At 50.2% G+C, this 27,572-nt stretch overlaps 1 protein-coding gene and 1 long non-coding RNA gene across 2 annotated transcripts in view; one reads left to right on the top strand and one right to left on the bottom strand.

Moving 5' to 3' along the window:
* Nucleotides 1–10,486: 10,486 nt before the first annotated feature.
* The window catches only part of Steap3 (STEAP3 metalloreductase), a 48,726-nt gene continuing 31,640 nt past the window's right edge, over nt 10,487–27,572 (top strand). Inside the window, exon 1 of the mRNA XM_052736744.1 lies at nt 10,487–10,608. The gene's annotated coding sequence lies outside the window, so the exon portion shown is untranslated. The remainder of the gene's footprint in view (nt 10,609–27,572) is intronic.
* Nucleotides 22,563–27,558, bottom strand: LOC128109601 (uncharacterized). The gene is made up of 3 exons (XR_008217844.1): nt 26,114–27,558; nt 25,801–25,949; nt 22,563–24,702 (listed from the first exon to the last, which is right to left on the bottom strand). It is a non-coding gene; the product is annotated as an uncharacterized LOC128109601 (long non-coding RNA).

Below are 27,572 nucleotides of genomic sequence, written 5' to 3'. Positions count from 1 at the left end.
TCTTTTTTTCAGATTTTCTTAGATGTACTGCTTAAGCAATGAAAAATCTATTTAAAACTGTAGCAGCAGTTGGGAATCCCAGTGAAGAGGGCCATGTGATGTCATTGAAGCCATAGTAATATCATAGAAGCATTTACAAGATATTTAATTTTAAAATGAATGCATATGTACATGTCTATGTGTGCATGACACAGCCTGGGGTGGTCAGAAGAGTCATCTGAGCTCCTAGATCTACAGTCACTATGGTGCTGGGACCCAAACTCTGGTCCTCTGTAAAAACAGTGTCTTAGTCAAGGTTTCTATTGCTGTGAAAAGAACCATGGCCACGTCAACTTGTATAAAGGAAAAACATGTAATTGGGGTGCCTTACATTTTCATATGTTTAGTCCATTATTGTTATGGAGAGAAACATGGTGGCATGCAGGCAGACATGGTGCTGGAGAAGGAGCTGAGAGTCCTACATCTCAAGGCCCAGGAAGTGGCCTGAGACACTGGGTGGTATCTTGAGCATTTATGAGACCTCAAAGCCCACCTCCACAGTGACACACTTCCTCCAACAAGGCCACACCTACTCCAACAAGGCCACACCTCCTAATAGTGCCACTTCCTTTGGTGCCCATTTTCTTTTAAACCACCACAAATAGCAAGTGCTTTTAACCAATGAGCCACCTCTCCAGCCCCTAAGCTATTCATATATGTTTATTTTTAACAAATACTGAGTGAAACATTTCAAACATAAACATTAGGGCTCAGTGGTACAGTGCTTGCCGATCCTGCACAGGTCTTGGATTTCCATTTCCAACACTGCAAAACTAACTGACTGAATGAATGGGATCAATGAATGTATAGATCAAAGAAAATTGGAACTTATTTTCCTCTATTTGCCATAAACTAAGAAAAATATAAATGGAATATGAATGCTCTCAACTGAGAAACAGGCACATGGGGGCTCTTCTAACAATAGAGTTATTGTGTCAGTTTTCTTCATCGCAGACAAAGTGTCAAGACAGATCACAGAAGCAGTTCCAGCCAAGTCCAGCTTGCTGAATGTGTGGGTTTGCTGAGGTTACATACAGGAGCATGGGTGAAGGGATGCTTACAAGAGTCCCTTGATCTAACAGGGAACCTGGGTGACAGTGTGGAAGTCTGGAGCCCCGAAGGACTTGGAGCCGGGTCCAAAGCAGCCTCCTCTCCATGGTGGCTGTTACTGCTTATATAACCTTGGAAAGGGCCTTAGGGATCTTGTACCTTTCAGAGCTTTGTGAGCCTTGTAAGTTTTGTCTACTTCCTGAGTTGTCCATGCCTTCCTCCTCCAGGAGGGAAGGTTTCTCTTAGCTATACAGCAAGAGAAGATGTCAGCCCTGATGACTATGGAACATCTGACATGTGGAATGCTGGTTCATCAGAAAGGAGCCCAGTGCCGGCCTGAAGGAGGCTTTTGTTTGGGTTTTTTTCTTTTAAAGATGTATTTAATTTTATTTTATGTGTATGAGGGTTTTGCCTGCTTGTATGTAAGTGTGCGGTGTTCACAGAGGTCAGAAGAGGGCATTGGATCCCCCAGGACTGGAGTTGGTTGAGAGCCACCATGTGGGTGCTGGGAATCAAACCCTGCTCTTCTACAAGAACATCAAGCACTCTTGACTGCTGAATCAGCTCCTCTGCCTGGGGAGTTTAAGGCAGGCTGTCCCCCCCCTGTGCTTCTCTCACTCTGGTGCTGGAGATAGAACCCAGGGCCTCACACACGCTAGGCCAGAGCTCTGCCACGGACACACACACACACACACACACACACACACACACACACACACACACACACGCACGCACATGCCCATGACTGTACCACATCTGTACCTTCAATAGTGGTGTTCCAGTGACAGCAAGCCATCAGGAGGGCAGGTGTGGTAGGATGGCAGCACCGCCGCCTTCTGGCTATGGGACAGGAAAATCCACAGCCATCTTTCTAAGCACCACAGCCTTCCTTTCCTATTAAATGAGGTCACTCGCTCCTGAAGCACACCATGCTGGGCCTAAGGGTGTACGCGAGGTCGCTCCTCTGTCTTCTCTCGCTCTGTGGAGCCCACTTACAGCAAGTGCTCCACAGTTGTTTATTGTCTCTGCTAAAGCCCACTGAGAAGAGGAACCATGCAGAGGGAAGCCAGTGGGTCTGTCCCTGCAAAGTCCTCAGAGGCTTAAGGCAAAGTCAGTAGGAAAAGAGAGGAGGCACCCCATCCCCAACCAGCTGCCACTATCCCTGGGTACACACCCCGAGGGCAGCTTCATTTGCATGTGATTTGCATAACTCCACACAAGCTCTCTGTTCCCTGTGGGTCTTACAGCCTATCATTTCATTCAGGCAGCTCCGCCTCCCATAAAGGGGCATCATGGGACTAGGAGATGACTCAGTTAGAAAACCACTTGCCTAATAAGTGTGAAGATAGGAGTTTGATTTCCATAACCCACCTAAAAGGCCAGGCACAACTGGGTGCCAGCCCAGAAGTGGCTAGATGGGCAGTGGAGACAGGTGACCCCTGGAAGCTTGAAGGGTGTGCAATTACTGAATTCCAGTTAATGAGAGACCCTGTCACAGACAAAAGGTTGTAAACACCTAAGGAATGACACCTTATGGTGTCCTCTGGCCTTTACACACATGCTTACCAGTGTGCGTGGACACACACACACACACACACACACACACACACACACACACACATGCAGGCACACACATGTGCATACTCACAATAAAGAATCTAACCTCTCAAATGCTGACTCTTTGGTACGCTTCTTCGAGGCCTTGTTTGTCCTCATGGTGCTTCTGATGTACTCCAGGGAACAACTCCTTCTGTAATCCTCTCCCCTGACTACGGAAAAGAGAGGCAAGAGCTGGAAGGAGAGCTTTCCAGGCAAGAAGCTGGTAGGGGGCAGCAGGCACCTCTCCTCCTGTGGGCATCAGAGCAATAGGATCTTGGCTACAGTGCCTGTTCAGTCTGGGCCGAGGGACTGCTGCGGGCAGTTATTTTGAACTCTCAATGTGTCACAGTAACTTGCCTCGGGGACAGATCGCCAACCCACAAGATCTATTGCATCTTCTGAAAAGTGTCAAGATACAAGGACTCATCCACCTGACTGTTGCTAATTATCCCAGCCTCATTTCTTCCCCTTTTGCTTTTGTTTTGTTTTGTGACACAGCATCATGTAGCTCTAGGCTGGCCTTGAACTTGCTATCTAGCCAAGGATGACCTTGAACTTCTGAGCCTCCTGCCTCCATTTCCCAAGTGCTACCATGCCTGGTTTATGCAGTGCTGGGGATGGAACCAGGGCTTTGTGCATGCTATGTGTGGTGCTTTGAAACGGTATGGGCCCCCATAGACTCATGTGTTTGAATACTTGGTCCATAGGAAGTGGCACTATTAGAAGATGTGGCCTTATTGGAGGAAGTGGAGGCAGGCTTTGAGGTCTCATATGCTCAAGCTACACCCAGTGTGGCACACAGTCTCCTGCTGCCTATGGATCAAGATATAGAACTCTCAGCTCCTTCTCCAGCACCATGTCTGCCCTCATGCTGCCATGCTTCTCGCCATGATGATAATGGACTAAACCTCTGAACTGTAAGTGAGCCCCAATTAAATGTTTTCCTTTGTAAGAGTTGCCACGGTCATAGTGTCTCTTCACAGCAATAGAAACCCTAACTAAGACACTAGGCAAGTGCTGAGCCACATCCCCAAACTTTCTTTTTGGATCCACTGTCTCATAGCTGGGAGGAAGTGAGTCATTTCTGGAGTGAGCACAGATAACTAGAACACAATGATGGGCAAGGCAAGGGTTGAATGTCCCATGGATGTCACACTATGCCACACCAGGCAGCTGATATAACCTTCTTATGCCTCAGGGTCCTTGTTTGAAAATGAGCAAAATGCACTAGAAAGATTAAATGAGTAATTACAATTTTAACACTTAATGCAAAGTGCAGCCCCTGCTGTGTGGGAAGCAGACAAAGCAATGCCAGCTATTCTGTCCCAGACGCTGGCCCTCTTCAGCCTTCCCTGGATCTTTCTGCCAGCATGAGGTAGCAAAAGCAAGCCAGGCCTTACCTCACCTGTACCTTTCTCCCCATCCCCTTCTTGCAGAGTTATGGGGGTCCCGGCAGCCCTAACAAGCCAGGCTGGGCTACCATCAGTCCTGAAGAAGCCAATTAAACACATAAGTAATAGTAAAAAGCTGTTGCATTAAGTTTCCTCTAAGACTGAAACATTCCATCCTGCAGGGACGTTCCTTAGGACAGGAAGTAGACAACTCAACATAGCTTCAGGAAGTCCCCGAAACTGATCAGACTCACTAAAGTCCTGCTTCCCAAGAAGAAACGATGAAGACTGCTGAGAGTCACTGTCAGGCAAGCTTCGAAGAAGACTGAGGCCAGGCCAGCTGCCTGGGAGACGCAGAAACCAGCTGAGCTGCCTGGGAGACGCAGCTTAGGTCAACTAATTCACCTGGAAAGGACGCTCTCCAGCCTGCTGAGTTCGCTGAAGGCCATGCAGTGTGCTTCAGGTTTCCAGCTTTTATGGTGAGCACTGGTAACGCCGCTCTATTTAGATCATTTCTGTTCCTGTAAGTAATCCCCCCACCACCACACACACACATCCATAGTCCTGTAAGTAACCTGTGGACCTGCGGTGGTTTGAGGAAGAGTGGAAGAGTGGCCCCCATAGGCTCATCTATTTGAATGCTAAATCACCAGGGAGTGGAACTCTTTGATAGGATTAGAAGGATGAGGAGGTGTGGCCTTGTTGGAGGAAGTGTGTCACTGGGGGTGGGCTTTGAGATTTCCAAAGCCCACACCAGACCCAGTCTCTCTCTCTGCCTGCAGATCAGGATGATACTCCCAGCTACTGCTCTGGCATCTGCAGCTGGCTCCTCACGGTGATAACGGACTAAACCTCTGAAACTGTGAGCGAGCCCCCAGTTGAGTGCCTTCTTTTATAAGAATTACCTCGGTTGTGGTGTTTCTTCACAGCAACAGAACAGTGTCTAAGACTTAACCCCAATAAAACTCACTGGTTCACCAAGTTGAGCCTTGGTGTTATTCATACTTTGGTCTGTGGTGGGCTCCCAATATGGGATGAGTAGATGTGGTGTGTTGCACCTCCTCAGGAAAAGCCTGTCACACTGCAAAGCAGAAAGGGTTTATTCAATGTAGGGACACTGGAAAGAGAAACGAACAAAGAGGTCCCGTGACACTTCAAGTCCATCTTCCAGGTCCTGACATGAGGTTTAGTTTTAAATAAAGGGCAAGAGGTGTGCAGAGCCAGGCAGTCCTGGTCCAGTGGGCCTGCCTATCATGATTGTCTGGCCTTCAGTCTCTCCCGCCAAGGTGATCTGACATGGTGTCAGAGCTGTGGGACATCTCTTTCCAGGAAACTAGTTCCCCCAAAGGCCACCAGGCTTTCAGGCCTTTTCTTTTTTCTTTTTTTCTTTTCTTTCCTTTTCTTTTTTCTTTTTTTTTTTTGAGGGGGGGTTCAAGACAGGGTTTCTCTGTGTAGCTTTGGAGCCTAATCTGGAACTCTATAGACCAAGCTGGCCTTGAGGCCTCGAACTCACAAAGATCTGCCTGGCTCTGCCTCCCGAGTGCTGGGATTAAAGGCATGCGCCACCACCACCACCACCACCACCACCACCACCACCACCACCACCCGGCTCTCAGGCCTTTTCTTCTCCCAGTACAATATTTCTGGGGAAATTCTAATTTCTAGGAGTCCATTGTCCAATAGTCTTCTGGCTAAAGAGAGTCTCTTTGAATGTCTTCATTCCTACCTGGAGGGTTATAGAACCACTAAGGTCCCCCAACTGTCACAGGGTGGAGCCTTACCCAGTAGCTTTCACTGCCGTGGGGAGTTGAAGCATGGAGCTGCCACCTTGTTAAGAGGTTGGGGACAGTTGCAGAGCTCTCTCTAACCAGGGTGGGGTCTGTGGTGAGCTGCCTGTGGGAGAGCTTTATCTCCTTTCTGTCATTCAGCATGTGCCGCCCCTGAGAGGCCTCACACCCACGTCTCAGACCTTGAGCTAAAGGAGTCTCCAAAGGTGAGGAGGCCACAGACTGCTGGAGCCCTCCCTCCACCTGAGAAGGAGAAGTAAAGGTGATCCTGGGTACAGAGGAACCTGGTTCAAATCTCAGGTATGCCACATCTCACTTCTGGTATCTGGAGATGGACCTGATCTATTCTTTTGTTGTTAAACTGTTTATTTCATTAACACTTTTATTCCCTTTATTTATTTGTTGTATGGTACATGTGTGGGGTCAGAGGACAACTTATTATTTATTTGTTGTGGGGTACACGTGTGGGGTCAGAGGACAACTTATTATTTATTTGTTGTGGGGTACATGTGTGGGGTCAGAGGACAACTTATTATTTATTTGTTGTGGGGTACATGTGTGGGGTCAGAGGACAACTTATTATTTATTTGTTGTGGGGTACACGTGTGGGGTCAGAGGACAGCTTGAGGGAGGTGGTCCTTTCCTTCACCGTGTTGGTCCCTGAGATGGAACTCTGGGTGTCAGGACTGATGGCAGCCAACGAGTGTTCTCATTGGCCTTGCCCTATTCTGTTTTGTTTGTTTTGTTTTGATGGACAAGGTCTCACTGTGTAGACCAGGCTAGCCTTGAACTCTCAGAGCTCTGCCCACCTCCGCCTCCCAGGGCTAGGATTAAAGGTATGTGCCACCACATCCAATTCATTTTGCAGAGTTCCCGAAGTAGCACTTGTTACCAGCTCGGCTCAAATGTCACTTCCCTTCTCCCCTCCTCCTTTTGCAGGGTCAAGTCCCAGGAAGCAGAGATCAACAGGGCAGGGGAATCACAACCTTCATACTGGAGGCCTTTTGTCCACCTTTGAACTCAGCCTGGTTGCAGATGACCTGAGGCCATTGACCAGCACCTCCACATCCCACCAGGTCCTGGGCGGGGCTGTGACCTGCTTGCTTGGAGCTTGGTTTATACCAGTTCACCACTGCTGAAGCGGTGCAGTCAGCTCCAGCCACCCAGCCTGGGGGGCCCAGCTCCAGAAGAGCAACATCACACAGAGACATGGCTGCCCAGGCCCACCGTCAGCAGGGCTCTTGCCCCACCCTCCCCTCACAGGGCTGTGGAGAATCACCGGAGAAGGGGGACAGCTCAACCTACTCTAGATCTGGTGAGCCGGGGTCTGTGGGGCAGGGAGGAGGCAGGGCATGGCAGAAGTACAGAGTGTCCTAACCAGCTCTCCCAGCAAGGCTCATCCCTGCTGCTCAGGCTCCTTTCTCAGGAACCCCAGAAGTCCATGCTTCCTCCAAGGAAGTGCACACCCTCTTTCCTTTCCTTTTTGTGCATGTGTGGGTTCGTGCCTGGTGTGTGTGTGTGTGTGTGTGTGTGTGTGTGTGTGTGTGTGTGTAGACAAGAGGCGTCAACCTCAAATGCCATCTGCCTGGCTTTCTTTTGAGAGAGAGTGTCTTACCCAGAAGCTCACTGGGTTTAGCTAGGCTGGCTGGCCAGAGAGCCCCAGGGATTAGTGGTCTCTGTTTTCCTGGAGCTGGATGCACCTCTAAATCTCCCAGCCTTCACGTGGGTCTGACACATCTCCATGCTTAACCACAAGCAAGGACTGTTGATTATACATAAAAGTTTTGTACCAGGGAGTATCAGTGGGTTCAAGGACAGCCTGAGATATATGAGACCCTGTCTAAAAAAAAGTTCACTTCAGTAGAGGAATAGAAAGAGGCAATTTAGGGGGTGGCAGTGGTGCACGCCTTTAATTCCAGCACTTGGGAGGCAGAGGCAGGCGGATCTCTGTAAGTTTGAGGCCAGCCTGGTCTACAGAGCGAGATCCAGGAAAGGTGCAAAACTACACAGAGAAACCCTGTCTCGAAAAACCAAAAAAAAAAAAAAAAAAAAAAAAAAAAAAGAAGAAGAAGAAGAAGGAAAAAAGAAAGAAAGAGGCAATTTATGCCATAACAGGGCAGCAATCAGGGTGCAAGAGATTGGGGGAATACTCAGGGTGATTCCCAGTGTCTCATAGGCCACACCTTACAGTATTGAGTGATACGCAGTATTAGTTCACAATAAGGAGTCTACCTTATGTATACATGTGTGTGCTTATATGTGGAGGCCAGAGGTCAGCCTAAGGTGTTGCCCCACAGGATGCCACCTACCTTGTTTTTTAAGGCAGTGACTTAGAGCTCACCAAGTAGGCTGGCCAGTGAGCCCCAGAATCTGCCCATCTCTGCCTCCCTGGTACTGACATTACAAACTTGTATTGTTACACCGCCTGACTTTTTTATGTAAATTCTTAGGGATCAAACTCAGGTCCTCAAGCTTGCCAGGCAAATACTTTATTGACTGAGCCATCTCAACTTCCCTAGGCAGATTTTCAAGATCAAGCCATCGTAGAACTCTACACTGGTTCTTGTCTGCCCGAGGCAGGGGCCAGGCCTGGCACTTTGTCTAGCCCCTGGAGCACTGTGTGACACCTTGGGGCATTATAACCTGAATGGATGAGAACTTTTAAGAATGGCCATGGGAACTCAGAGATGTGTCTGCTGGGGCATATTTGGACACTGGGACCCTTGAACGAGGCTAGAGAGGGTCTAGGCCCTGGGGCAGACAGAATAGAGAGCTGGGGAGAAGCCTTGAGGAACAATGAAGGGATCCCCTAGCCAAGAGGAAGGTCAAGATGTTCATAGGAGCTCTGGGCCGCTGGGGAAGCAGAGAAACCCCAAAGACCAGCATTCCTCCACAGCGAGAGCTCTGCTTCTTTATCTCACTGTACCTTTAAGGGAAAGAAAAAATGCTTTCTTGTATGTGTACATAAGCTTGGACAGTACACACATGGAGGTCAGAGGGCAGCTTTTAGAGGTTGATTCTCTTCTCTTTGCAGGTCGCAGAGACTGAACTCAGGTTGATATGGGCTACCTTTACCACTGAGCCATCTCCCTGGCTCTCCCTTGATGCCTTTAAACATCTGGTTTAGGTCCATTCCCAAGGCCCAGCCTCTTTGCTTCTGGCCTCTCTAAATCTTATCTCCCTGAGCCCCTGGGGTTTCCTGGAAAACAGGATTCTCAGAATTCCTCAAAGTGACTTCAGTGGAGGTGTGGTGCCTCACCCCTGTAATCCGTGCTGTGACAGGATGTTTGCCGCAAGTCCAAGGCCAGTCTGAGCTACTCAGGGAGGCACTGTTTCCAAAATAAGGGCCTGGGGAGAGGGTTCAGCTGGTAAAGCATTGCTGCGCCATCTTGAGGATCTAAGTTCTGGTCACCCATATAAGAAGCCAGTACGGTGTACTTGTAATCCCAGCACCGGGGAAAGGAGACGGGAGGCTCCCCAGGGCTCCCCAGACAGCATAGCCTAGCCAAATCAGTGAGCTCCGGTTCTTCCAGGGACGCGGTCTCTAAAAATAAAGTGGAGAAGCAATTGAGGAAAAGACCTAACATTAGTCTGCGGCCTTCACACACATACAAGCACATTTGTGCATGCACCCCTGTTCCCCCCCCACACACACATGTGCACACATACAAACACCTCTGTAGGTCCCTCACCCTCCCATGTGCACTGCAAAAGTCAGGAGTTAATGGAATATCCTTCTGATCTCTAGGAATGTCCCAGAAAATGTCCCAGGAGTCAGGAAAGCCACAGTCCCACTTCCCATAAGCTGAGTGTGAAGTTAACGCCCCCAGGGACCTCAGTAGGTGAGGCCATAGCGTAAGTCTGAAAGGACAACATGCTGTGCCCTAGTGTGTTGCTGTGCAGCAAACGCCGCTGTGGGCGCTGTGGGGGAGGGGGGTTAGCATCAGGCAGTGTCCCAGGGCAGGGGGCACCTTTGACAGGGAAGGGTGACAACTCAGAGGTGTGTATAGGGTTCTAGCTTAGCCAGTAGTTCCCAGGGACCAACACAAAAACCAACGGGCCTTGAAAGCTGCGGACTTCCGAGGGCAGGTCAAAAGTCACCTCTAAGGGGCGCAGGAGATGGAAATGTGATGCAGCTGCAGTCAGCCCCGTACTCCTTTCCGTTTGCAAGCCTGTGCACCCTTGCTGCTGTTCCTGCTTTCACTGCGGAAGAGGGAAGAAGCCCACCCCCACTTGTCACCTTGGGCTCTGCCCACCTGTGCAGCCCCAGTCTGCCGCCGAAACTACCACTTTGACCTTGATCATAAACCGCACTTGGATCTGAAGTGTTCTTCAAGTGGGGGAGGCGGGCAGAGGTCATCCCGTCTTCCCCACTCCCTTCTCCTCCGTGTGTGTGTGTGGGGGGGGGGGGGGGTGTCGGTTCTGCTCACTTTACTGTGGGCAGACCAGGAAGTGACAAGACCGGCTCTGAGACTCCCTAGGGGAACCAAGGAGGATGGTGGCTGGTGGCTTCCTCCACTTGCAGTGCAGGGCGGGGACAGAGGGCCTTGCACTCCGCGATTGAGGGCGGGAGGGGTGGCACGGCTGGATAAGCGGCAGCGAGCTGGCGGGTGGCCACCACCCGGCCAGGTCCGGCCCCACGGGCGGGCGGGGCGCAAGGAGAGGAGGAGCCTGGGGCCGAGCCACCGCCTCCGCCCGCGACCTGCAGCTACCCTGGCTCCTCCAAGTGGCCGGCGGCCGAGGTGAGTGACCTTCTCCAGGCTTGGGTGCCGGAGGCAGTGAGTGCACTGTCCCCGGGACCCCTGGCGCGCGCCTGCTCTGATGCACCCCGAGCGATCGCTACAGGTCGGGCAACCTAGGTCCCCTAGGACCAAGCCACGTGAGTCTGGTGGCAGAAGATCCCAGCAGGGTGGCCACAGACAAGGGGGAAGAAGGCGTCCAGAGCCCATGTTGCACTTGTCAGCCACCCTCCGGGCACAGCCCTGGACTACCACGGGTGCCACGTGCTCCTCCTTTTGGCTCAGCGGGTTTAGGCAGATCTGCCCAGTGCCCGCCTCTCTGCCCGCGGAATCTTAACCTGGAAAGTAATTCCTCTTGCCCCATTAAAACCTGGGAGCCGGCTGCCGGCAGGAGTGTAGTGGTAACTTTGGCCACTCTAGTTAGCTAAAGTGGAGGTTGTGTCTTGGGCTGCTTGGGTCAAGAGGCAGCTTGTGCTGGTGGCGGGTGAGGGGTGGTACAGGGCACCAAGAAATCTAACAGGTGTTCAGAGCCACTTCTGAAACAGGCTCCAGAAGTAGGGGTTCGTGAAATGCTGTAGGGAGGTATGTCTGCCAGGCAGAGTGCTGTTATAATCAGCAGCCAACATTTCTCAGGCACTTAGATGTGTGCCAGTCTGCTTGCTAGGGCCTCTGCATGAACTAGCCCAGCTAATCCTGGCAGCCAGGAGGCCCTGGTCTTATCTCTGGTTATTCAGGGGGATGCCGAGCCTTCCAGGTCCTTGGCGTTTTGCACAGACACACAGGTAGCAAGTCATAGAAGTTGCAGACTTTCTGGACAAAGGGGTCTTCTGGAAGCAGCCAGATCCTCAGAATGTCTGGACAGCCCGAGGAATGCAGGGCTGGGTGGGTACAATGCCCAGAAGACCAAAGGGCATGCCCTCTCAAGTCACTGCAAGGGCTATGTGTAGTGTGTGTCCGTGTTGAGGCCAGGGATGTTGGGTATCTTCCTTTATTGGTGTGCACAATTGAAAAGATAGGATCACTCACTGAACCTGGAGCTCACCAATTGACTAAGTTGTCTGGCCAGCAAGCCCTGGGAATCCCCCTGTCTCCACCTCCCAGATGCTGCCATTACGAGTGTGCACGAGTGCACTAGCTTGAGTTCTCGGCTTTCGAACTCGGTTCTTTGTGCTTGCATAGAAAACACTTCACTGGCTGAACCGTCTCCCCGGCCCCTGCAAAGGCTGTTAAAGGCACAGATGACGTAGTCTCCCTGGGCAGCCAATTGAATCAGTCAGAAGTACATGGAGGGCCCAGCTGTGTGTCTGTCTGTCTTACTCCTCTCTGTCACCAGTGGCCTGCACAGGGGTTGGCAGCAAGCAACCAATTAATCAATTGATTAATCAATGCCTAATGGATGGATGGATGGATGGATGGATGGATGGATGGATGGATGGATGGATGGAATGGGACAGACAATGTCACTGGGGGAAGTGGTGGGGGATGAGAAGACTTTCTGAAGGAGGCCTTGGAATGAGATTGTCAAGGGAGGCTATAGGCCTCAGGGCCAGCTGGGAGCTCAGGCTGGCCCAACTGGTCACGTGGAATTTGACCAGACTGCCCGAAGCCTGCTGAGGTCCTCCAGACATGGTCTGCTTAAGTGAGTATCTCTCCATCCTGAAGACATGAGACCCATGGATTCCCAGCCCGTCATGTCTTCTGTCTTTGTTTTATGGTTCTTCCTCCCTCAGCCTTATCAGAGACGGGGTTTCAGGGTGTTAAAAAGTGAAAGTTCTTGATCGAAGTCCAAAGCCACAAGCCTTCACAGTGGGTGGATTGAAGGCAGGTAACCGTTGGTAGGGGAGTCTGGCTTTGTAGTCAGCAAGCAGTGAGTCGGAATCTCAGCCAACACTGAAGTCTTCCGGTTCCCTGAACTTGGTTCTTCAATTGTTAAGCCTTGCCCAGGCCTTTGGACACTACATCCCCATAAAGCAGAGGGAGTGGTACCCCGGGCAGTAACTATATAGCACTCCGAGCATCAGATCCCTCCCTCTGCTCCCGAGGGTTTGAGTATTAATGCTGTGTGTTTGTGTTCGTGTCTTTGCTGAGGTGTGTGTGTATATGTATGTGTGTGCATGTGCATGTGTGTGCTCACATGAGCGTGAAGACCAGAGGTTGACCTCACCTGTCATTCCTCCGAAGCCCTTCGTCTTGTTTTTCAAGACTAGCTCTCTCACCGCTCTGGGACTTGCCGATTCAGGGAGGCTGGGTGGCCAGGGAGCCCCGGGGTCTGCCGGTTTCCTCTGCGTCCCCCGGCTCTGTGCCTACAAGTGTGCACCACCGTGCCCGGCTTCTTACGTGGGTCCTGGGGATTAAACACAGGTCCTCACGCCTGCAAGGCAAGTAGTGTATCAACTGAGCTATTTGCCTACGTCAGCTCTGAGGATTCATCTGGTTGGCCCTTCCAGGTTCGTTTGCTCTCTGATAGACCACTGAGGCCCAGAGCGGATCCCCTTTCTGTGACAGGGCTGCTCCTAGCTCCAGGCCCCTGGAACCCTTCTGAGAGTGTGGGTACCTGCCCCCCAGCCCAGGAAGAGCCTCTCTGTACTTCACACTCTCTGCAAATCGAAACCTTAGTAGGCTGGGGCAGGGATGGAAGGCCTTCTGGGACTTGGGTTCTCGGCCTTCCAGCGGAAACTGGATCTGCTCCTTGCTGCCTTCCCTACCCCCGCAGAGTAGTTAGGGCTTTCTGGGTTGGGCGGGCAGGAGCTGAGTACCTTAAGTACGCTATGAAATTTCTGCAGTGTCTGGACCAGCAATGGGCCTCTGGGTTTCAAAGAAGGAAGATTGTCCATTTAGAACCTACGTTTACCCCTTCCCTCCTTTATCAGGGGATGGATGTATGCCTCTGCTTTGTGATGTGTGAACACGTGTGTGCCATGGTACACATGTGGAGACCAGAGGACCACCTGGGAGACCTTGTGGCTCTCCCCTTCTGTCTTTACACGGCCATCAGGTCGCTGGGCACTTGACCCACTGAGCCATCCTACCCGCCCATATGCCTGTTTCCTACTCCTGTCCCACCACTGAAACCCCATCCTAATCTGTGAGGTTGTGAAGGTTCTGAGGGGGTGGGCTCCCCACGTGATATTCAAATGTCCAGTCAGGAAATCTCACCTCTTCTGGTTGGCCCCTCAAACCTGGGCCTACTCTTCGTGCCATCTGCCTCTGATAGCGCACTCCAGCTCATCACCCTTCTCCTCCTCGACCTGCCATGCCGTCCTGCCCGAAATGACAGTCCTCATTCCTGAGTGGCTAGCTTCCACACACCCGAGCCTGGACCCAGCGGTTTATATATGAGTTCACTGTCCCTTGAGACTCTTAGGAGATGGTGTTCCTCCCCCAACCAGGTGATTTTTCCAACCTCCAGCCTCCAGCCTCTTCAAGCCCAAACCAGACTCCTTACCACTCACTCTGTGCCTGTCCAAATCCTGCTTCGTCAATTATTCATTCAACTAACATTTACAGACACTGACTTGATGCTGGGCCCTCAGACCAGCAGACTTGAGACTACCGTTGTTGTACTCCCAAACTCCTCCATGCCCTCTATAATTCTGAATACAAGTAAGGGAAGGACTTCTCTTCCTTGTGCCTTGCTCTCCAGAGCACTGCTTTGAGCAGATCTCTATCTAGTTGCCCCTGCAGTATAAGAACCCTGTACTGGAGAGTTAACCTTCCCACAATGCATCCCCACCTGTCACCTTGGTCACCTGCGGGAGCAGGCATGAATATCACTGTTCTGTGGTCAGGTGTCTGTCTGTCTTCTGCTCCATGCTGACAGCCCAGTGTTTAGACGTTACTTCCATGCTGGGAACTAAACACAGGGCTAGAGTGTGCTAGGCAAGTCCTCTTCCACGGAGCGGCTCCCTGGGTCCCATTGCTTGTTTCTGAGCCTCCTTAGTCTAAGAGATAAATCTGTACAAACAAGAAGACAGCCCCAAGAGCATCACACTAGCCAGTGACAAATGTAGGGGAATATGAGGACAGTGAAGGATGGAGCTGGAGATCCCAGGTTGTGTGAAGACAGCAAGGCCCTCCTGGGGCCGGGGAGCAGGCAATGGACAGTGATCTCCCATACTGTAAGCACTTGATATTTGTGGGGTGGTTGTAGACTGTGGGGGAGTCGATCTGTCGTTCTTCCTGGTAGGGCTAACGAAAGTGGCAGGACCATGGCAGTGAGGTCCACTGTCTCTGGAGGTGAACTTGTTCTAGATGGCTGTGATTCCAGCCCTCCTGGTGGAGTTGACCTGAACAGCGTGGGATGTCACAAGGGGCCTGTGCTGGGGACAGAAGCATACTGGAAACATGTTCTGCCCAGCAATCGGTGCCCCCATGAAGACTGAGCTACTGTAAAAGATGAGCTAGTCCCTCTGGCTGGTCCTTGGAGACATGGCCCCAGACTGGAAGGGAAGGAAGCCTGGTTGTCAGGGATCTTGATTGGGCTGGGGATGGCCTTCTGGAAAGCCTTGCTCCTGGAGATCCAGGCTCTGTGGCTGGAGATGGAGACCATAATGCACCTATGCTTTCAAGGTCTCCATGAGAAAAGCTACATGAGAGCAGGTGGAACCCTAGGAACTGGAGAGGGAGTTTGTCCACTCCTTTCCGCTCCACGCAGCAGGTGTTTCTTCCTGAGGAAGTGTCCCTTCCTCTCAAAGCAGCTACTCTAAGGGGACCTGGAGATCACACCGCAGCCTTGACTGGAACACAGTATGCTAAAGGCCCCTGTGCTGAGTTGGGAATTCTGCCCCAAATCCTGCTGCCCCAGCTCTTTGGGTGATTCTGGGGCTCACTGGTAATGGAGAGCTCTCCTTGAGCCCCACTAGCCCCATAGGTATCTTCCAACATCAAGCGAGCACAGCTCAGAATAAGGGACTGTGGGAAATAACGCACGGGTTTCCATCCTCGGCTGATGCTGTCCGGGGAACATGTGGTACCCCCAGCAGCAGTGAGCAGATCCAGACCACAGGCAGACATGTACAAACAATAGTACCTGAGTAACTTGTGTCTTTAAGGGTACCCATAGTTACTGTTTTACTTAATGATCAAAACATAGAGGGAACGCTGGTGATGTAGCTCAGCTGGAAGAACGCTTGCTTAGCTCTACCCACAGAACCACATAAACTAGGCATAGCAGAGCATGCCTGTAATCCTAGTACTTGGGAGGTAGAGGCTGGAGGATCAAGAGTTCGGTCATTCTTTACAACACAGGGAATGTAAGGTCAACCTGGTCTACAAGAGACCCTCAGAGTGGGAAAAAAGCCTGTCCAAAGTGTGTGGTTGAACTCAAGTTCATACTCGGGGCTGCCTAAGTGCCGCTACCAACTGCTAACCCAGTCTTACTTGTTAATTCAGAGTGGGTACATGCTGTCTAGGGCTACAGGAGCTGATAGGTGCCTTTAATATTGTCCAACAGCACGGGTTGGATGTCCGAAGAAGGAGGGTCAGGAGCATGTTAAAACTCAGACGGAAGTAAGAGGCCAAGCGGAGAAGGGTCACAGGTCGGGGTGGAGAAGGAAGAGAACACAAACCAGCCTCTGTGTCGGCCTGTGCTGGACCCCAGGAGCTGCCTGAAACTAGTCCTCAAGAGGCTTTAGCATTAGGGACAGGCATAGAAGACTGCCAGACAGAGCGGGATAGGCCCCGCTCTAGCGGTTGGTCTGGGACGCTGAGTGCCTATCGAGAGCCTTCACTAGATGGCAAGACTGCTGGTTCTCTGACAGGTAGAAGACAATCAGAGACGCCCATCCACAAGCCCAGGCAGCATGATTCTCTTCAACAATATCGAAGTTGTGTGAACTCTGGGCTGCCCTTGCAGCCTTGGAAACCAGCGGTAAGCCACCAGCAGCAGGTGGAGTGTGCCTTTATCTACCATTTCAGATGAAATGCTCTTCGGATTGTAGAGCTGTCTGTCCGTCACTGTTCTGCTCTGGGCATTGTCTGGCACGCGGTGACAGAGAAGCCTCCTCCATCAGCACAAAAGGCTGAGAGAGTTATCACTGAGCCGGTGACAGCCATGGTGAATGCAATGAATTACCCTATGAGAAATTGATCAGTTGCTACTTTCTGTAACCATTACGCTTGCTTTGTACCTTGAAGGGTCCCAGTGCCTCTGCCTCTGCCCTTCCACCCCTTCACGTTGGATGACATTTATTCATTTTATGCATCCTGGCTTCAGCTGGCCATCCTGCCTCAATTCCTGTAGCAAAGGCACTGGAGTCTGAGCCACTAATTACCACAGTGAGGTTTCCTCCCCAAACAGGAAGTCTCTGGCAGAATTGCTCTCTCAGGGCCCTCTCTAACCGAGCATCAGTCACCCCTCCCAGGCCAGTCCTGTGGCCAGCTGTAGGCGGGCAAGCTGAGAGGGGAGGTGTCCCAGTCACCCACACCCTGGAAGGCCCGTGGCCGCCCTCCTTCTGAAAAACCACAGTCAGTTTGCTGAAGGTGGACATTTCACGGCTTGCAGCAGCAGGGCTGTCTAGGGACTCTAAAACTTCAGACCTCACCTGGAGGCCAGATGTCGCAGTCGCCTGTTGCCACCGGTGGTAAGTCTGGTCAGGGCTCCAAGGTAGCCACCGCATTCACTGACTAGGAGACCACCCTCTGGCCCACTTGAGAGTGTTCCTCTGATCTGTGGATTTGCCAGAGTCCAGAGAGAGCAGTGATTTCCCGAGGGTTACACAGCCCCAGGCAGCGAAGAGCACAGCGGAGGGAGGTCTTGACAAAATAAAGTGGGGGGTTATCTCCTGTGTACCTCTCAGGACCCCCTTTTCAGGGGGGATGTTCAGGCAGTGAACACAGGAGCCTGTTCAGCGTGCAGGACTCCAGTTTCCAGTCACAAAGCAGCAGCTTTGTGGGTTTAGTGTGTGTTGCTTAAAAGAAAAAAAAAAAAGTTAATGTTCTTGATGTATTTCTGAGGGATGTGGGCCTGTTGGGAATTATAAATTTTACTTAATTGGTAACCATTTCTGCATTGGTTTATCACAGAAATGCTGGCTGCAAGTAATCGAACTGGATTTTTCTAGAAGGATTTGAAAAGCTAGATGTTTGTAAAAGCTCTATCAATTATTCATCTGCTTTTATTTTGCAAAGTGATGTGGGGAGAAAATTCTGTTTTGTATCAGACCAAACCTATGTGCACGAGTGTGTGTGTGTGTGCGTGTGTGTGTGTGAGTGTGGGGGGGGGGTGGTTTATGTGCAGGAGCCTTGCTTTCTCATTGGTAGGAACAAAACTGCCTTCTTTTAAAAAACCATAATGATTTTTATGATGTCTAAATAACAATTCCAGGTAGTATTACAAGAAATGTAACAGCAAAATGTTTGTAAGAATCCATCAGATAAGAGACATGCCCGCAGAGAAAACAGAAGTGTGCCACTTAAAATGTGTTTGACTGTCATTAACTGTTCTGTTTTGTTCGGAGCAGAGCCTCCTGTAGCCCAAGCTGGTCTGAACCTTTTGTAACCGAGGGTGACTTCAAACTCCTCCCGCCTCTACCTCCTGTATTGGGATGTGGTGATATTGTGTTCCCCAATATATTGTGCACCCTAATAAACGTATCTGGGGTCAGAGAACAGAACAGCCACTAGATACAGAGGCCAGAAAATGGTGGCACCCACGCCTTTAATCCTAGCTTTCCAGAGGCAGAGATCCACCTGGATCTCTGTGAGTTCAAAGCCACACTGGAAACAGCCAGGCCTGGTAACAAGAGCCTTTAATCCCAGGAAGTGATGGCAGGAAGCAGAAAGGTATATGAGGCTGTGAAAACCAGGAACTAGAGCCTTTGTTAAGCTTTTAGGCTTTTGAGCAGCAGTTCAGCTGAGATCCATTCGGATGAGGACACAGAAACTTCCAGTTTGAGGAAACAGGATCAGCTGAGGAATTGGTGAGGTGAGGTGGCTATGGCTTGTTCTGTTTCTCTGATCTTACCCCAATACCTGGCTCCAGGTTTGTTTTTATTAATAAGACCTTTTAAGATTCGTGCTACATTGGGATGGCAAGACCGTTTGTGTGGCTCTGGGGATTGAATCCAGGGCTCCGTGTGTGCTAGGTAAGCACTCTACCAACTGGCCTGCATCTCCAGATCTGCCACCAGCTTTAAATGTTTATTTGAGACTGGTGGTCTCTCTTTTCTCCCCTCACCTTGGGCCGTAGAAGTAGGGGCTGGCCAAGGAAAAAGCCTAGAGTCCCCAAGCCTAAGAGAGCAGGAAGGAGCGAGGTCCTGCGACTGAGCTAACCTAGGATGGAGGAGAGTCCCACTTCCCAGGAAGGAAACAGACAGGAATTAGAACCTGACGCTGGCCAGGTTGTCATCTGTAACACCCACACACAGAGCTGCTGCCTCATCACCCAGGAGATCAGCTGGATGCAGAGATTAGATCAAAGCCACTCTGGGTCCAGGAGGAAGTCCCTTAACCTGTCTGAGCCTTGCTTTATGATGCACAAAGTGGAAGCAGTGACTGTCTCTGTAGGTCGTTATCACGACATGTATCTGAGGTCATGATTGCCGCAGTGTAAACTGGCCTCCTCTTCTAATCCCTTCACATTTGACACCGGGGATTTGGGATGCGCACGTACAGAGTGCTGGTGGGGTGTGCTGGCTGCCTCCCTCAGTGGCCTTATGCCCCAGGGAAACCCTGGATCAGGGAAGTCACGTGGCAGAAAAGGGGAGAAGGAGTTGTCCCTGGAAATGCTTTCCTTCTGCATACATAGCAAGGGTGTAATTTTCACCCAGGCTGTGCAGGCGAGCCCCAGCTTAATGATGGCTTGATGTAGGATCTTTCAGCTAAAGGTGGTACAAAAACACTAGCATTCGGTAGAAAACCTACTTCAAATTTTGAATTAGGGACTTTCCCCGGGCATTTTAAACTTACAGTATTGTCAGTTTACAATGGATTTGCTGGCTGCAACCCTACCCTAAGTCAAGGAACGTCTGTGTCTTCAAGTCCTTAAAATGAGCAAGGCTTGTGTGTGTCACTTGTATACGTCTGTATGTCCACACATGTGTAAGATTATATATAATCACACTCATGTAGAGGTCTGAGGACTGTCTCAATCATTGAGGCGGAGTCTGTCGCTTGAACCAACTGCCTCCCAATTCTGCCAACCTTACCCGGGGATCCCTGTTGTCTCTGGGATTACAGACAGGCTGCCACTCCTGTCTGATATTTATGTGGGTGCTGGGGATCTGAACTCTGGTCTCTAAGCTTTTATGGCATGCTCTTTACTCCTGAACCATCTCCCCGGCCCAGAAAGACTTTATAGACGTTATTACTCCTGCCACCTGCCTGAGGGGTGTGAATTATTCATATCAAAGGGTGTTAGGTTTAACATTGCCATAAGTATGTGGGAAGGGATGATGAGAGGGCAGGCTTCCCAACTCTAAGGGAAGGTACCTGGCACTGTACACTTGTTCCATCCCTGTGGCAGAAAGCCTAGGGCGTCAGAGGACAAAAACATCGATTTTGTCTTAAAGTGCAACTGGGAGGCATTTCCTCTTCCTCCTCTTTAAAAATGAAGGCATGTGTGTTTACTGGTGTGTGTGTGTGCTCCTGTGTGTGTGCTTGTGTGTGTGCGCTCACATGTATTTACTGACATGTGTGTATGTGTGTGCTCACATGTTTGTGCTGATGTGTGTATGTATGCGTACTCATGTGTACTTGCACTAACGAGTGTGTGTGTGCTCACGTGTGTGAGTTGGGGGGTTGTATATGGAGACCATAGGATAACATCAAGTGTCACCTTCAGGAGCTCACCAACTAACCCAGACCATCCTGTCTCTGCCTCCCCAGCACTGGGATTACGAGTGCAGCCACCACGATTGGCTTGTATGGGCGTGCTGGAGATCAAGTACGGTGGTCTTCACACTTCTTTACCAACTGAGCCGTCTCCCCAGCCCCAGCAGCTGGGCCTTCTGTTGGGCCTTGTAATTGGGAATCTTAGTTGTAAACTTGACTGAACTTGGAATCAGATAATTCTGAAAGCTGCTGCGTACTGCTGTGAGGGTTTTAGTTTGGTTTTGGCTGGTTTTGTTTGCTTGTTGGTTTGCGGAGACAGGTTCTCATTATGTAGCTCTGGTTAGCAAAGAACTCACCATGTAGACCAGGCTGTCCTCCATCTCACAGTGACCTGCCTGCCTCTTTCTCCAAAGTGCTGGGATTGAAGGTGTGTGTCAGCATACTAGGCTGAGAGACTCTCTTGATTAGATTATCGAGTCAGGAAGACTCACCCTAACTGTGGGTGGCAGCCCAGATAAAAGGACACTTGCTTTTTGCCTGCTACCCTCACTCTTGCTTACATGTTCATCCTCCACTGATACCAGAACCAGCTTCCTTGAGCTTCCACCATAGACTAAAGACCAGTGGCTCTCCAGGAGTCCTCCAGACTGTTAGGGACAATTCGGGACTGCTGAGACACCCAGCTAGTAGACTGAGCAACTCCTGGATTCCTGGCCTCTCTAGCACAAGGTAGTCACTGTTGGATTACCTGGACCACATCCTGTAAGCCAATCTAAAAATTATCCTGATTCATTTCCTGTGAGGAACAAGTAGTTTAGTGACTCTGTACATAAAATCTTTGGCCATTTGTGGAAAAATACAGAAAATAATGATGCTGGCTGGGTGACTTCCAGAATCTCTGGATAAAGTCACAAAAGATAAGAATGAACTTAGTGATAAAATTAACCAGCTCCAGATGCGCACAAACGGGCTGACGTTTGTTAGGTGTGTCCTGGAAGAAATCTCTCCAGCAGCCATAAATTTCAAGTTGCCGAAGATCAAAACCAAGCCTTCATCGAAAGGTTGGCTGACATATACCAAAACCTCAAGGCCCAGCCCTGAAGGATATCAGCAGTTTAAGTGAAGTGCAGGTATTGGTTAGAAAGAAACAGACCTTGTGGCCCAGGGTGGAGATGTGTGGGAGAACCCTAAGGAGGTTGAGGGCATTGACTCTTCAGATTCCTTCATCTGAGGAAGTAGCCTCCCCCCCATTAGAGGATGTTTCCCTCCTTCTACTTCTGCAGTACTGCCCTCTTCACCCTGGCCTAGGAGAATTACCCCTGCCATGTCTGTAGACCAAGCAATGACCTTCCCTGTAGGAGATGCTGGGCAAGACAGTGCTGCTTCGTTCCCGTGAATCATTTTCTCTACAGGTGTAACTCACGGCTAACAGGCTCCTAGAGGTGAAACCAAGTGTGGTCCATAAAGAGGTGTGCTACACCAACCATTAAAGAACGGAATGACTTTGTTAATCCGTGCAAACAGAAGTCTAGCTAACTGTGTGAGGACGGACTCTAAGGGTGTGGAGTAATGACAGAAGGAACAAAAACCTGGGTCAGCCCGAGTTTGTGGATATGAGCTCATTGAGCAGAGATTCTAGGTTTAAAATGGACCGTCACATGATTAAAGAAAGTGCTGAGCATGGGAGCTCACATCTCTAGTCCCGGCACTCTGGAGGCAGAGGCAGGTGGATCTCTGAATTTCAGGATAGATAGAACTACATCAGTGGTTCCCAACCTTCCCAATGCTGTGACCCTTTAATACAACTCCTCGTGTTGTGGTGACCCCCAACCACAACAAAATCATTTTCATTGCTACTACATTGATAGACCCCAGACCCAGGGTACTACCTTCTCGAGGGGGCGCCCCAAGAACCCAGACTCTGATCCAGTTGATGCAACAGCAAGAGGTATTTATTAATGCGGCTGTACAGTTGGGCTCTTCTGCTCCAAAGAGCAAGAGTCGCATCGCACTACAGTCACATAGGTACTTTTAAAGGAAAATCCCACAAAAGCCATAATATTACAATTCCCATACAATTTTGTTTCACAAGATCATGGTCTGATCACAGAGTGGGTACAGTCAGGTCCGCATGTACATTCTTCCTGAAATCTCAAGCGGTGGGGGGGGGGGGGATCAGGGCGGGAGTGGAGTTTACACAAAGGTCACAGTGGTCCTTCCTGGAACACCTGCAACTATCCCAGTCACAGTTGAGCACATCTCTTAACAGAAATCTCTTTACATTATTACATTGTGGCAGGGGTGGTTGAATAATGGCTGAGTCGGGTTGCCCTTGGAAGTAGTTTTCTTTTTAGTTCCTTATTCTCCTGGGGCTTAGGGGGGTGTAAGCCTGAAGGGTTAGGGTCTTTCAACATAAGCGTAATTTTACTACTGTTATGAACCGTAATGTAAATATCAGACATGCAGGATATCTGATAAGCGACCTCCAAAGGGATCCCGACCCACAGGTTGAGAACCACTGGACTACATAGACTGTCTCAAAAAAGGGGGGGGGCAGGGAGTTCATTTAATATGTTGCCTGAGTATTTATCAAAAAATGGCCTACTGAGCACGAGCTGGAGATGCCTGATCCTTTGGCTTAGTGCTGGTGAAAGGATTTGGAGGCTTAGGGAAATTGGAATGCTAGCGTAGATCCACTGCAACACCTAATCCTCCACAGCAGAAGAGCCCAGAACCCATGTCCTTGACTAGTGCTGGAAGATGCACAGTGGCAGAGGAGTGCCAGCGCATCCGATGAGCTTCATTGATGCTCCTTCTCTCAGGTCGGACCTAAGTGTGGAAGATGCTGGTGTTCAAGGGACACTGGAAAACAGTGATGCAAAGAGATCTTTAGAAGGATTATGTAAACTAGTACCACCATCAAGGACCTGAAAGGTGCAGGAGTGGGGGTTCCCACCACATCACCCTTTAACTCTATTCGGTGGTGTATAGGAGACAGATGGGCTATGGAGGGTGATGGCTGACTACCGAAAACCTAAGCAGTAATGCCAGTTGCAGCTGCTGCACCAGATGTGGTTTCCTTACTTGACCAGATTAACGAGTCTTCTGGTAGCTTTTTCCCAGTGCTTGTCCATAAGGACCACCAGAAGCAATTCGCTTTCAGCACCAGCAGTACACCTACACTGTTCTTGAGGTATCAAGGGCATATTAATTCTCCAGGCCACTGTGGTGTCATCATCCCTAAACAGGTGAGCCTGGGCTGTATAAAAAAGCTAGTTGAAAAAAAAAAATTCGAGCTGAGGGGCCTGGAGAGATGACACAGTGATTAAGAGCACTGGCTCCTCTTGCAGAGGACCTGGGTTTGACTCCAAGCTCCAACATGGCAGCTCATAACATTCTGTAGCTCCAGGTCCAGAGGTTCTGACACCCTCTTCTGGCCTCTGTAGTCACCTCACACATGTGGTGGACATATCTACATGCAGGCAAAACATTCATATATATAAAGTAAGTAAGTAAATATTTAAAATAGTAAAAGCTAGCTGAGCACGAGCTGGTGAGTAAGTCAGAGTTTTAACCAACATGCTGCAATCCTCCATCTTCTGCCTCAAGTTCTTTTTTTTTTTTTTAATTTTGTTCATTTTTATTTTATGTGCATTGGTGTTTTGCTTACACGTATGTCTGTGTGAGGGTGTTGGATCCCTTAGTACTGGAGTTACAGACAGTTGTGAGCTGCCATGTGGGTGCTGGGAATTGAACCTGGGTCTTCTGGAAGAGCAGTCAGTGCTCTTAACCACTGAGCCATCTCTCCAGCCCCATTTTTTTTTTTCCGAGACAGGGTTTCTCTGTGTAGTTTTGGTGCCTGTCCTGGATCTCGCTCTGTAGACCAGGCTGGCCTTGAGCTCACAGAGATCCGCCTGGCTCTGCCTTCCAAGTGCTGGGATTAAAGGCGTGTGCCACCATCGCCCAGCTTCAAGTGCTTGCATAAGTTTATATTCTGACTTCCCTTAGTGATGGGCTGTGACCAGGAAGTGTTACCAAAGAATCCCTTTTCTCCCAACCTTAGGGTTTCTATTGCTGTGAAGAGACAGCATAATTGGGGCTGGCTTACAGTTTCAGATGTTTAGTCCATTATCACAGCAAGGAGCGTTACCAGGCAGGCAGACATGGTGCTGGAGAAGGAGTTGAGAGTTCCGCATCTTGATCTACAGCCAGCAGAAGGAGTCACTGTGTACTGGGCATAGCTTGAGCATACAGGAGGCCTCAAAGCCTGTCCCCACGGTGACACGTTTCCTCCAACAAGGCCACACCTCCTAATAGTGACACTCCCTATGGGCCAAGCATTCAAACACATGAGTCTATGGTGACCATTCCTATTCAAACTACCATACTCCCCAAGTTGCTTTTAGTCAAAGTGTCTTTGCTGTATGTTTGTTTGTTTGTTTGAGACAGGGTCTCTCTACATAGCTCTGGCTGTCCTGGACCTCACTATGTAGATGAGGCTAGCCTTGATCTGCCTGCCTCTGCCTCCTGAGTGCTGGGATTAAAGGCGTGTGCCACCATGCCTGGCTTTGCCGAATCATGCCAACACACCTTCTGGCAACAGAAAGCAAAATAGAGCAGACTTTTGAGTTTTGTTAGTTGGAGGGGAGGAGATTTGCAGGCAAAAGAGATTGATTCAGAAAACCAAACATGATCCCTGAGCTCTGATCAGGGAGGCAGTAGAAACAAGGAAGGGGTGCCAGGTGGGGGTCGGCGGATAAGGAGACATACATCTCCATTGGCGTCTCACCCGCTCAGGACCTCCTTGATCGGCGGAGACTGGACTAACACTTCTTCCACCCCAAATGGTTACTACGCCCTGGCCCAGAAGCTCACAGACATGGAACCATTAGCTCATCATCCCTTAGCCTCCTTCCATTATATCCCACAGCGCACCTCAAACCTGGGGTTTGATTTTACACTTTGACCAGAGTTATAGGTGTTATTCATTAAGCGGCACAATGTTATTCATTAAGCGGCGCTGTTTACCATGAGAGAAAAGCCAAGAGATACAAAGAAACCCACTATAAGAGCTTATTAAGGGAAGGGAATAGGAAAGGTGTGCATAGGCCCATGGAATGACCATGCAGGAAGAGGGGGGAGGAATACGTGGAACCAGCTTTTTATAGGATTCCCTCCCCCCAACACACATGGGCTTATGTAGCTATGCCACAAATACGCAAAGATTACGTGATCATGCTGTGAGCAAATTATGTGATCACGCAGTGCACGGATTATGTAGGACATAAGGCCTACTGAGCCTCTGAGCAAGATGACTGAGCATCTTGCCCGTGCACGCAGTCATGTAGCTGGGGGAGTGGCTAGGAATTCTAACATTAGGAGCATAGCCTTTATATTTATTTGTAGTATTTAAACGGAACTCACTGTGCAGAGCCTGGGTGGCAGTCAGTTTCTAAAATAGCAGCTGTGGCACTAGGTGACTATAGGGTAGAAACTTGGTAAATTCCAGACCAGTCAGAGACTTTCAAAAGGAGGTCCATGGAGCCTTGGTAACCACATCTGAGGTTCCCTGCCTTCCACATGCAACCACAGGCAGGGCAGGTGGGGGGGAGAAAAGGAGAGAGAGAGGAGAGAGGGAGGGAGGGAGAGGGTAGAGAGAGATCTGTGTTATTTCACTACCAGTGGGATACAGACCCCAGCTAGGTTCTGGGAGAACTGCTAAGACCCACAAACATACCTGCCTGTGGCACAGAATCCAGAAGTTACATTATTCAAGCAGACATTAATTGAGCACCTACGGGATGCCAGGCTCTGGGTTAAGTGTTGGAGACATGGATGAGTAAGAAGCAGCCTGTGCCGGGTGGTGGTGGCACACTCCTTTAATCCCAGCACTCGGGAGGCAGAGCCAGGAGGATCTCTGTGAGTTCGAGGCCAGCCTGGTCTACAGAATGAGATCCAGGAAAGGTGCCAAAACAACACAGAGAAACCCTGTCTCGAAAAGACAAAAAAAAAAAAAAAAAAAGAAGCAGCCTGCACCTGGAGAAAACCAAGAGCCATTCCTGGGATTAATCTTCTGAGTCCTGTGAAAGTGCCTTCTCTGGCCCATGGCAGGACTGGGGAGTAGCTGTATGATCTGGTCCTCCCAGAACAGCTGGAAAGTGTGGAGACCAAGTTCAGTGTCCTTAGGAGTCCAGAAGGAGTGTCTTTTCAGGGCCAGGGGAGGTTCCCCCAAAGACTTTCTGGAAAAAGAACTCGTGACTAGACAGAACAGGAGGAAGCGATGTCATCAAGCTTGAGTCCCAGGAGGAAGGCCTGGAGCTGTCCTTGTGTGTCTTGGCTACCTTTTTTGTACCCCCATGCCCTCCAGTCCAGGAGCAAAGCTGGCTGGACCTTTTATTCTGACTTTGAAAATCCCTTCCCTTGGCAAGGAGAGGGCAGCCACAGCCTTCAGGACACGTGGGCTCCAGGCTTTGCAGCTCCAGTCCCTCTCCCCGCCTCATCCCAGAAGCTGAGGCTGCAGACTCCGGTGCTGCTTCTCCGTGGCCTCCAGCCTGGCTGGATTATGCAGCCCTCCAGGAGCTGGCTGACCCACGGGCCCCTTCCTGGAGCTCCCTGGGCACAGCTAAGCTGGCCCTCCCTGGCTCTCATGGTGTCTGGCCAGGCTCTCGTTGAAATCCGTGTTGGTTAATATGGATTATGAACTTGATAGGATCTAAAATCACCTAGAAGACTGTATTAGGCTCTGGGCCTGCCTTGGAGGGATTATCTAGATTCTGTTCATTGAGATGGGAAGACCCAGTCCTAAGAAAAAGGAGAAAGTGGACTGAGCACCAGTGTTCATCTCTCTCCTGACTGTGGATGCCATGTGACCGCCGCCCTCTCTTGCTGACACCATCCCTTCCATGGCATGATAGCTTGTACCCTTGAACGATGAGTTGTAATACACCCTTTCTCCCTCGGGTGGCTTTTGTGACAACATTTGATCACAGCACCTGGAAAAGGAACTAATACAGAGTACACAGTGGACGAGATTCCTGAGAAGGCAGGGCAGGACTTGAGTGTTGTTGAGCACTGCTCAGCCACAGGGGGCGCTCTGCACAGGACTTACTTTGTGTAGATACTGTGGGCAGATGGTGAAGAAGATGCAGGAGCTGGCTCACCCCCAAAGCTTAGAGCCCCTGGCCTTAGTGCTGATG

The sequence above is a fragment of the Peromyscus californicus genome, unplaced genomic scaffold (genome assembly GCF_007827085.1).
Source record: "Peromyscus californicus insignis strain IS unplaced genomic scaffold, ASM782708v3 Scaffold_14__1_contigs__length_90479793_seg_2, whole genome shotgun sequence".
NCBI lineage: Eukaryota > Metazoa > Chordata > Mammalia > Rodentia > Cricetidae > Peromyscus > Peromyscus californicus.
Note: the sequence above shows the minus strand (reverse complement) of the source record. Positions and strands in the feature narration are given on the sequence as shown.